The following is a 7516-nucleotide window of genomic DNA, read 5'->3' as shown; positions in this document are numbered from 1 at the left end:
GAGTAACGTTGCAGATCCCTGTCCAGACACTTGGTGGTCATCTGGGTAGCCAAATTCCTGTCTGTTGGTAATTCTTGATTTCAGCTTCCTTCGTGACACTGGAAATCTCCCCTGACTGGAGGACAGGGCCAGGTGGTGCCAAAGGGGAGAAAGGAGAAAATCAGTAAGGTTGAAATTTTGGGCTGATGGCCGAGCGGTCTAATGTGCCAGACTCAAGGCTTGATTCCTTCCTTAGCAGAAGGAGACATGGGTTCAATTCCCATTCCTGACACTTACTGCATACTAGAAGACATGGCTATGACCCCTCAATGTGGGTCGGGTAATGATAGGAAGGAGGTTCAAACAGCATTGACTTCATTTGTATGTGACACAAACATAACAATTTAGGACATCGAGGCGAAGGTACCCCTGCTGCTTGGTGTATGGCTTTGCATCCAGCAATTCACCTAGTTGACAATATATAAAAATATATATTTTAGGGATGATAGTGTAGTGGTAAGATTGCCACCTTCCATGTGGGAGACCTGAGTTCAAATCCCCTGTATGAAAGGTACTACCTCCAGTAGGGGTCCTTAGGCAAGACCCCCCTTACCCTACATGCTTACCTGTAAGTCGCTTTGGATAAAAGCGTCTGCTAAATGCATAAACATAAGAGTCTTGACATTCCAGTTTTCTCGGGCTTACCGTTCACACCTCTAACCCATCCTGATGAGCTTTTGAGCAGACTGAATGAGAAGCGAAGGTGTAATGCTCAGGTTCCCTTTGGTGCCCCAGTAAGCCCACTTAAAGTGAAGGCCCTTTCCTTCAAGCAGAAGCGAGCCATTATACACCTGTACATTATCTTATGCAATGTTTTCATTTTAATACGTCTGTTCTGAAACAAATATCTAATTCACACTAAAAGCAGATTTATCCTTCATAATAGAGCTTGGCAAGATTTGCTCGTGGCTACATGAGCAACACTCAGACCTTTAGGCTTCTCAGCACTATATTTTGGGCCATTTACACTCAAAGCAGAAAACTAACCTTGTGGTTCAGATAGGCCCGCTCCAGGTTGCAGAACGCCAGCGTCAGATCCTACGGCAACAGGCACATAAGTGACAGAGTATCCCGTCGCAGGCAGGCCAGAGCTCAGGCTGCTCAATGCTGGACTTATCTGAACAACCTGTGGGACACCATAAGCTTGCACAGCCATTTGGACAGGCAATGGTGAGCCAGAGCTGCTGAATCTTGGGTCTGCCTGAAGAGCACCTTGGACGTGACTGGGAGTTTGGACAATACCGGGAGCGTGCAAAACCATTTGCGTTGGCACAAATGAGCCATAGCTGCCGAGTCCTGGGTCTGCCTGAAGAACAGGCTGACTTTGATGAGAGGCCAGCACAGGTGCCGCCACATAGTCACCAGAAGGACTGTAGGGCACCGTCATCGGGTGACCAGCAGCTGCTCCCTGGTAAGAGCCAAAGTTAGCTGCAACTCTTGGCCTGCTGTTGCTCTGGCCTGCAGATTTTGAACCTAAGTGCACGAGAACAAGTTTAGCAGAAGGTGATTCAAGCAAGCATATGTTACCACAGTAGATGACAGCACACCTTTAGTGGGAAAACCCCATGTAGCAGCAGTCAACAAGGCAAAGAGGGAAACCCTGAAATTGTGTATAACAAAAAGTAAGACTGCAGCATAATGTTTCCAATCAATCAAAAATTGTAAAAGGCAGCTTGTACTAATACCTCAGGAAGAAACCAGCAGCTGTCATGCTGAAAACAAGCTATGAGGAAAACAGCAAGGGTGAAGGTTTATAAGTATTGCCATAGACCAGCCCAGACCAATCAAAGCTTAACGTCCTAACAACAGACAGCTGCTTGGGAGTGACAATCAGGAAAGGTGGATGCTGGAGGCTCTTATTTGTCCTTTAAAGGACACATGATATGACTTTTTTGGTACAATTTCCCGAGATCTTACTGAAATGTATGAGACAGACTTTGGTCAAAATTCTTGAGAAAGCCAGCTTCTCATTACCATGGTAACTGCTGAGCAAGCTGCGGGGGAGGGAGACGTTACTAAAAAATGTTACTCTGGCAGAATCGAACAACGATATCAGACTGAACTGGAGTCAAACCCAAAACAAGAAGGAGTTCCCAGAGGTTCAACCACAAAGCTGCAACAGGATGCTGGTTAAGTGTTAGTTTATGCATCTTTTTTCATTGGCTAAGGACACACTGTTATGCTGGCTGTTGCTGACACGAGTTTATATCGTACAATGTATTTACATGAGTCAACCGCATAGATGTAGCACCTGGGGGGGATGTGTCCAATATTGGAGACAGGCGCATTTGTGAACATTAATTCGTGACATAACTGTCAGGTTTCCGATATGTGTCCCCCACAATGTTAAACTCATTCCTACGCCCTTGCTGCTTCCACATCTCTTATTGTTTGTAATACAGCTCCAGGTGTTATTTGAAGTCTTTTGTTGAAACATCTGATCACCCTGTGACACACCAGGAAGTTGATCAGCGTCAGCTGCTGCTGATTTGTTGGCAGACACCAACATTTATTTTTGGCTCTCAGTCTCTATGTTGCTGATCCTGGATCTGCTAAGATGTCCCAGGTCATTGTTGACTTTGATCCTCGTACATTTAACTTTGTCCTGAGAAAGGAGGAGTTCCAAACAGTGAAAAAGAACTGCTTTTGCATTTGACATAGCCTATATCATGCCAACGTTCATTTGGGGCTGCAGTTTTTCATTTAGTGTCAGACTTGTTATTAAATTCAAATGTTGACGAGTTTCTGTGACAGTTAGGCTCCAGTTCCCCTGAAACCCTGTAAAGCAAATGTAAGGATGGATAGTTTGTTTCATTTAATATAAAGTTATCCTGAAGAGAATAAATATGACCACAGAACATCAGCACCAGCCTCCCCCAGGGGTGTGTTCTCTCCCAGGTGCTCCTCTCCACATACACAACTGTATACCCCTGGAGAAGCTAAAAAGCTTACTGCACCTGGCATTCTAAGGCGGTCTCCCATCCAAGTGCTAACCAGGCCCAACCTGTGGTTGTTGTAGTGGCTGTGTGAGGATATGAGACTTCTGTCTAACGGCAGGACAGCTGCACAAGGACTCAACGACTGATGCCATTTCCAACTGTTTCCTGTGGGGGACTTTAAGGCCTTGGGTGACAAACTCTCTCCGGAGAAGCTGCTTCGTCTCAAGCGTTCAACTGTGCCTGGGGGTAATTTGACAACAGAGTGTACCTGGATAGCATAGGGGTTCTGAGGAGTCCCAGATTACGTTGAAGCTAGAAAACAAGTTGCTTCATGTTTTGAATAGTTTCTTTTCTGGTGGAAAAAATAAATAAGAAAGTTCATTGGATAAAATATATCTACAAGGCATTGCTGAACAATTAGGTCCAACTTCCCTTATGGCATGGCAAAATAGAACTACTTTGGATATGTTGCCAGCAGAGAAAGGATGGGTGTGTAAAATGTTTGTAACTTTTTGTTGCACTTTTATTCCTAACAATACTTCCCCAGATGGCAGCATCACCAAGCCCTTAAGGGGACTTGCATCACTCTCTGTCAGCTGGCAGAGAACTCCAGGATCAACGACCCCTTCACTGGCATGATGGAGAAGTGGTTTGCCCGGTGGGGCGGACTACTTGCTTCAGTACTGCTATCTCTGTCTGTTGTAGCTACCATACTAGTGACCTGTGGTTGTTGTATCCCATGCTTGAGTAGACTGTTCCAAAGACTGATTGAGACGCCCTTACCCACACAATGTATCAACAGGTAGAGAGTGACAATGACGACAAGCTACACGAGGATGATGGAGAGGAGGATGCAGCTGATGTTCAAAGTGCAAAGCAGTGCCTTTCAAAACCTCGAGTGAATTCTAAATTATTTGTTTAATGGAAATCTCCATGAAGTGTGACGCAATGATGTAGAAGATTACAAAGTTATGTAAAGTTTTTAAAAAAAATCCATGTATTTATATGAATCTACTGTGAATTTACACCCTCTTTTCCTCCAGTATAAACAGGAGGGAAATGTTAGAAAATACCATTAGTTTTACTTATATGAGTTATAGTTATTCTATAAGAAAAAGCAGGTACCATGTGTGAGAAGATGTTGCAGGGTCAAGGAACACTGGGTGCTGGAAAATATCCATTTAGCAAGAACATGAAAAGCATGAGAAATGTTGACATCTGACTTTTAATAAAATGCAGAACAATGAAATACAGATGAGTGTAGAGCTAGACTTTACATCCAACTGAAATGATATATTCCTACTACAGATGTTGTACATTTACATAAATACTTACAACTGCAAAGCTACTTTGTGAATCTTCACTTTAAACAAAACATATGTTCAGAATAAAACATGTTCCTACTAACAAACAGATTGCATATTCTCTCCATCAACTCAAAATTGATGCCATGTTTGTCCTGAACGATGGGAGATCTGTCCACAGTTAAAACAATCCCAACAAATTATAAAGCATTTGTAATCGTTCTTCAAACATGTGCTACCCACAGAACATTCACAACAAAAGTCCTGACAAGAGAAGGTGGTGACACCAGGTTTAAGTCATGTAATCTAGAGACTTTAAACACAAATAATGAAGATTATCTCCTGAACCTCTCAAATGTTAAGAACGTCCCACCACAACAATCTGCCCACTGATTTTTTTTCTAGCAGATCATTCAGGCTGCAGCACATTTTCAAACTGGGCAAACTACGGCCCACGGGCCACATCCGGCCCTTTGTGTGTCCCTGTCTGGCTCACGCAAGGTCAATCATTAATTTAAAAAAAATAATTTAAGCCGTGCATGCAATACTACTGTGCTGCTTTTATTCTGAAACGCCATTCGTATTACTTCCATATGGACATACGCAGTGCCCGTGTCTCCAATCAAGCTCTGACAGCGAGCACTGCAGACATCACATCAGCCAGGTTACCCTCGAGATGTCAGCTCACGCCAAGAAAAATGTGTTTTCTGATGAAGAGTTTATTAAGGAGTGCTTATTGGACTCTGTTGCACTGATATGTCCGGAGAAAAAGGGCGCATTTGAGAACGAGCCACTTACCCGACACAGTAACAAGGCGGGTTGAGGACGTTGCGGGAAACTTGGAGCTTCAATTGAAGAACAGAGCGGTCGACTTGGACTATTTTTCTCCGGTTTGGATGAGAGAGGGAATGTACGTGACACTGCTCAGCTACTCATTTTCTTACGTGGGATAACTGCAGACTTTCAAATCACGAAGAAGCTGGCAGTCAAGCAGTCAATCAAAGGGACAACCACCTGAAGTAACTTGTTCCCAGAGGTAAATGCATGTTTGAACAAGTTAGGACTGAAATGGGACAAGCTGGCAGGTGTGACAACGGACGGCTGTCCAAATCTGAGAAGAGAATGCAGGATAAAGTGACAGAAATTGACCCTGTGCAGAAATTAACATTTTTGCATTGTATTATACATCAGGCTGTGTTGTGTAAGTCAGTGTTAAAAAATAACCATGTTGTTGATGCTGTGACTTCAATAATTAACTTCATCAGAGCGACAGCCTTAAATCACAAACAGTTTGTTGCACTTTTGAAGGAAAATGAGACTGAACCTGGTGACATAAGCTATCGCTGCGCTGGCAGGTGGCTCAGCTGGGCAAAGTACTGAAAAGTGTCTGAAGAGACCAGATTCAGGATTTCTGTGTGAAGAAAGGACACGACATCCCACAGCTCTCAGATGAAGACTGGCTGGCAGACTTCAGATTTGCTGTGGATGTGACTGCACTAATGAATAAACTAAATATTAAACTGCAATGCAAGGGCCCTTTTGTGCAAGAAATGTACAGTGCGGTGAAGGCTTTCATGAGAAAGCTGCTGATTCTCTTAAGCCAAGTGGACAAAAACCTTCTCACTCACTTCCCAACACTAAAGGAAGCCACAAGACCAACTGATTACCTCCACAAGTACTCATCCATGTTAGAAGCTCTGCATGGAGAGTTTTCAAGGCGATTTCAAAACAGCTGAGAGTGAAACACACATGGTTTCTTCTCCCTTCTACTGCAGTGTGGATAATGTGCCCAGTGATGTTCAGATGGAACTCATTGACCTGCAGTCTGACACACTTCTGGCAGAGCACTTCAGGTCAGTCTCCATGCTGGATTTTTACCCTTCCATCAAAGAGGAGAACTTTCCTCACCTGAGGAGGCATGCACAGAAGATTCTTGTCCTCTTTGGATCTGCGCATGTATGCGAACAGACATTCTCAGTGATGAAGTTCAACAAATCCAAACACATTTCATCTATCACATCTGAGGTGTCCTTCGCATAGCCACTTCAGACATTCAGCCAGATTTCAATGCCCTAGTTCAAACTCAAGATAGACTGGATTATTGTCACTGAAGTGAATGAAAGAAATGAAAAACATTAAGTTATAATTTTTTGTAAAAAGTTGTTATCAGCTTTTTTGAGCGAAGACTACCAAGTTAAAAAATAAACTGCACTGATGTTTGTTTCCATTTATTACTTCCATAGTAGTATTTTCCTATTTGATCTAATCACCACAATTTAACATAGCCTATTTCTATAAATATTCAATTATTTTTATTCTTCTGATTACCAGTACTAGCTATTCAAAATATATAATTTAGCACATTTTACAGTGGGAGAAAGTTGAGCAGAATCAAGTTTAAGTTATTGTTGGTGTGGCCCTCTGACCATATTTCTCATGTGGCCCCTTGTAAAAATGAATTGCCCACCCCTGGTCTAAGCACATCTGTATAAGTGAGAGGAGCTGAAACCTGGAAACACTTTGCTGACTGACACTTTTTCTACATTTGATGGAAAAGCAGATTGAGCGGAGGATACACAGAGCCTCGTCCTTGTGTCTTTAGCGTCCTCCACACTGACCTGTAGCCCGGTGGAACCAGAGGATGAGCCGGCTCTGTTCCTGGTGGAGGGGTTTGGATCCTGGTTCTGCTGCTCCATTCTGGCCCTGGTCCTCCGACTGATGGACTCTGTCTGCAACTGTCAGTACATACAATAAGATCCAGCTGTGGTGTGCAGCATGTTAAACCACACTAAAGACCCACTCAGTTCACAGTTCAAAATATTTGTAGCTTTTTGATCAAATTAAAAAAAGAATTACATACTTTGTAGAATGACACCCACTGTGTTGTTAGCCCGATTTTTTCATTGGAAGCTCAAGAACAAGCTGGAGAAATCGTTTATTAAAAAAGTATTTATTAGTGGTCACAAGTAAAGTATATTGCAGCGCTGGACTCGGAGTGCCAGAGCTCCCGCAGGAAATCCGTCAGGCCGAGCCCCGATATCGGGAAACATGTCATATTTATATTCAGCTTTATCTCACAGAAGTTGTTTTCACACTTGTCAGAGTATAATTGGCCAGTCTTCAGTGGCATGATCAGGCCAACCGCTGTCCTTGTTGTGTTCTTTGGATGTGATAAACAATGTGTATGTGAGTGCTGTTTTAGGCGTGGATCTAATGTACCAGACCTATCTGCCC

At 43.2% G+C, this 7516-nt stretch overlaps 1 pseudogene; it reads left to right on the top strand.

Moving 5' to 3' along the window:
* The first annotated feature begins 5350 nt into the window (after window positions 1-5350).
* On the top strand, window positions 5351-6278 carry LOC140291406 (general transcription factor II-I repeat domain-containing protein 2A-like; annotated as a pseudogene).
* Window positions 6279-7516: the final 1238 nt, after the last annotated feature.

This window comes from Leuresthes tenuis, unplaced genomic scaffold (genome assembly GCF_036924035.1).
Source record: "Leuresthes tenuis unplaced genomic scaffold, fLeuTen1.0.hap1 SCAF_1, whole genome shotgun sequence".
NCBI classification, from domain to species: Eukaryota; Metazoa; Chordata; class Actinopteri; order Atheriniformes; family Atherinopsidae; genus Leuresthes; species Leuresthes tenuis.
This window is presented reverse-complemented; position numbering and strand designations above follow the sequence as displayed.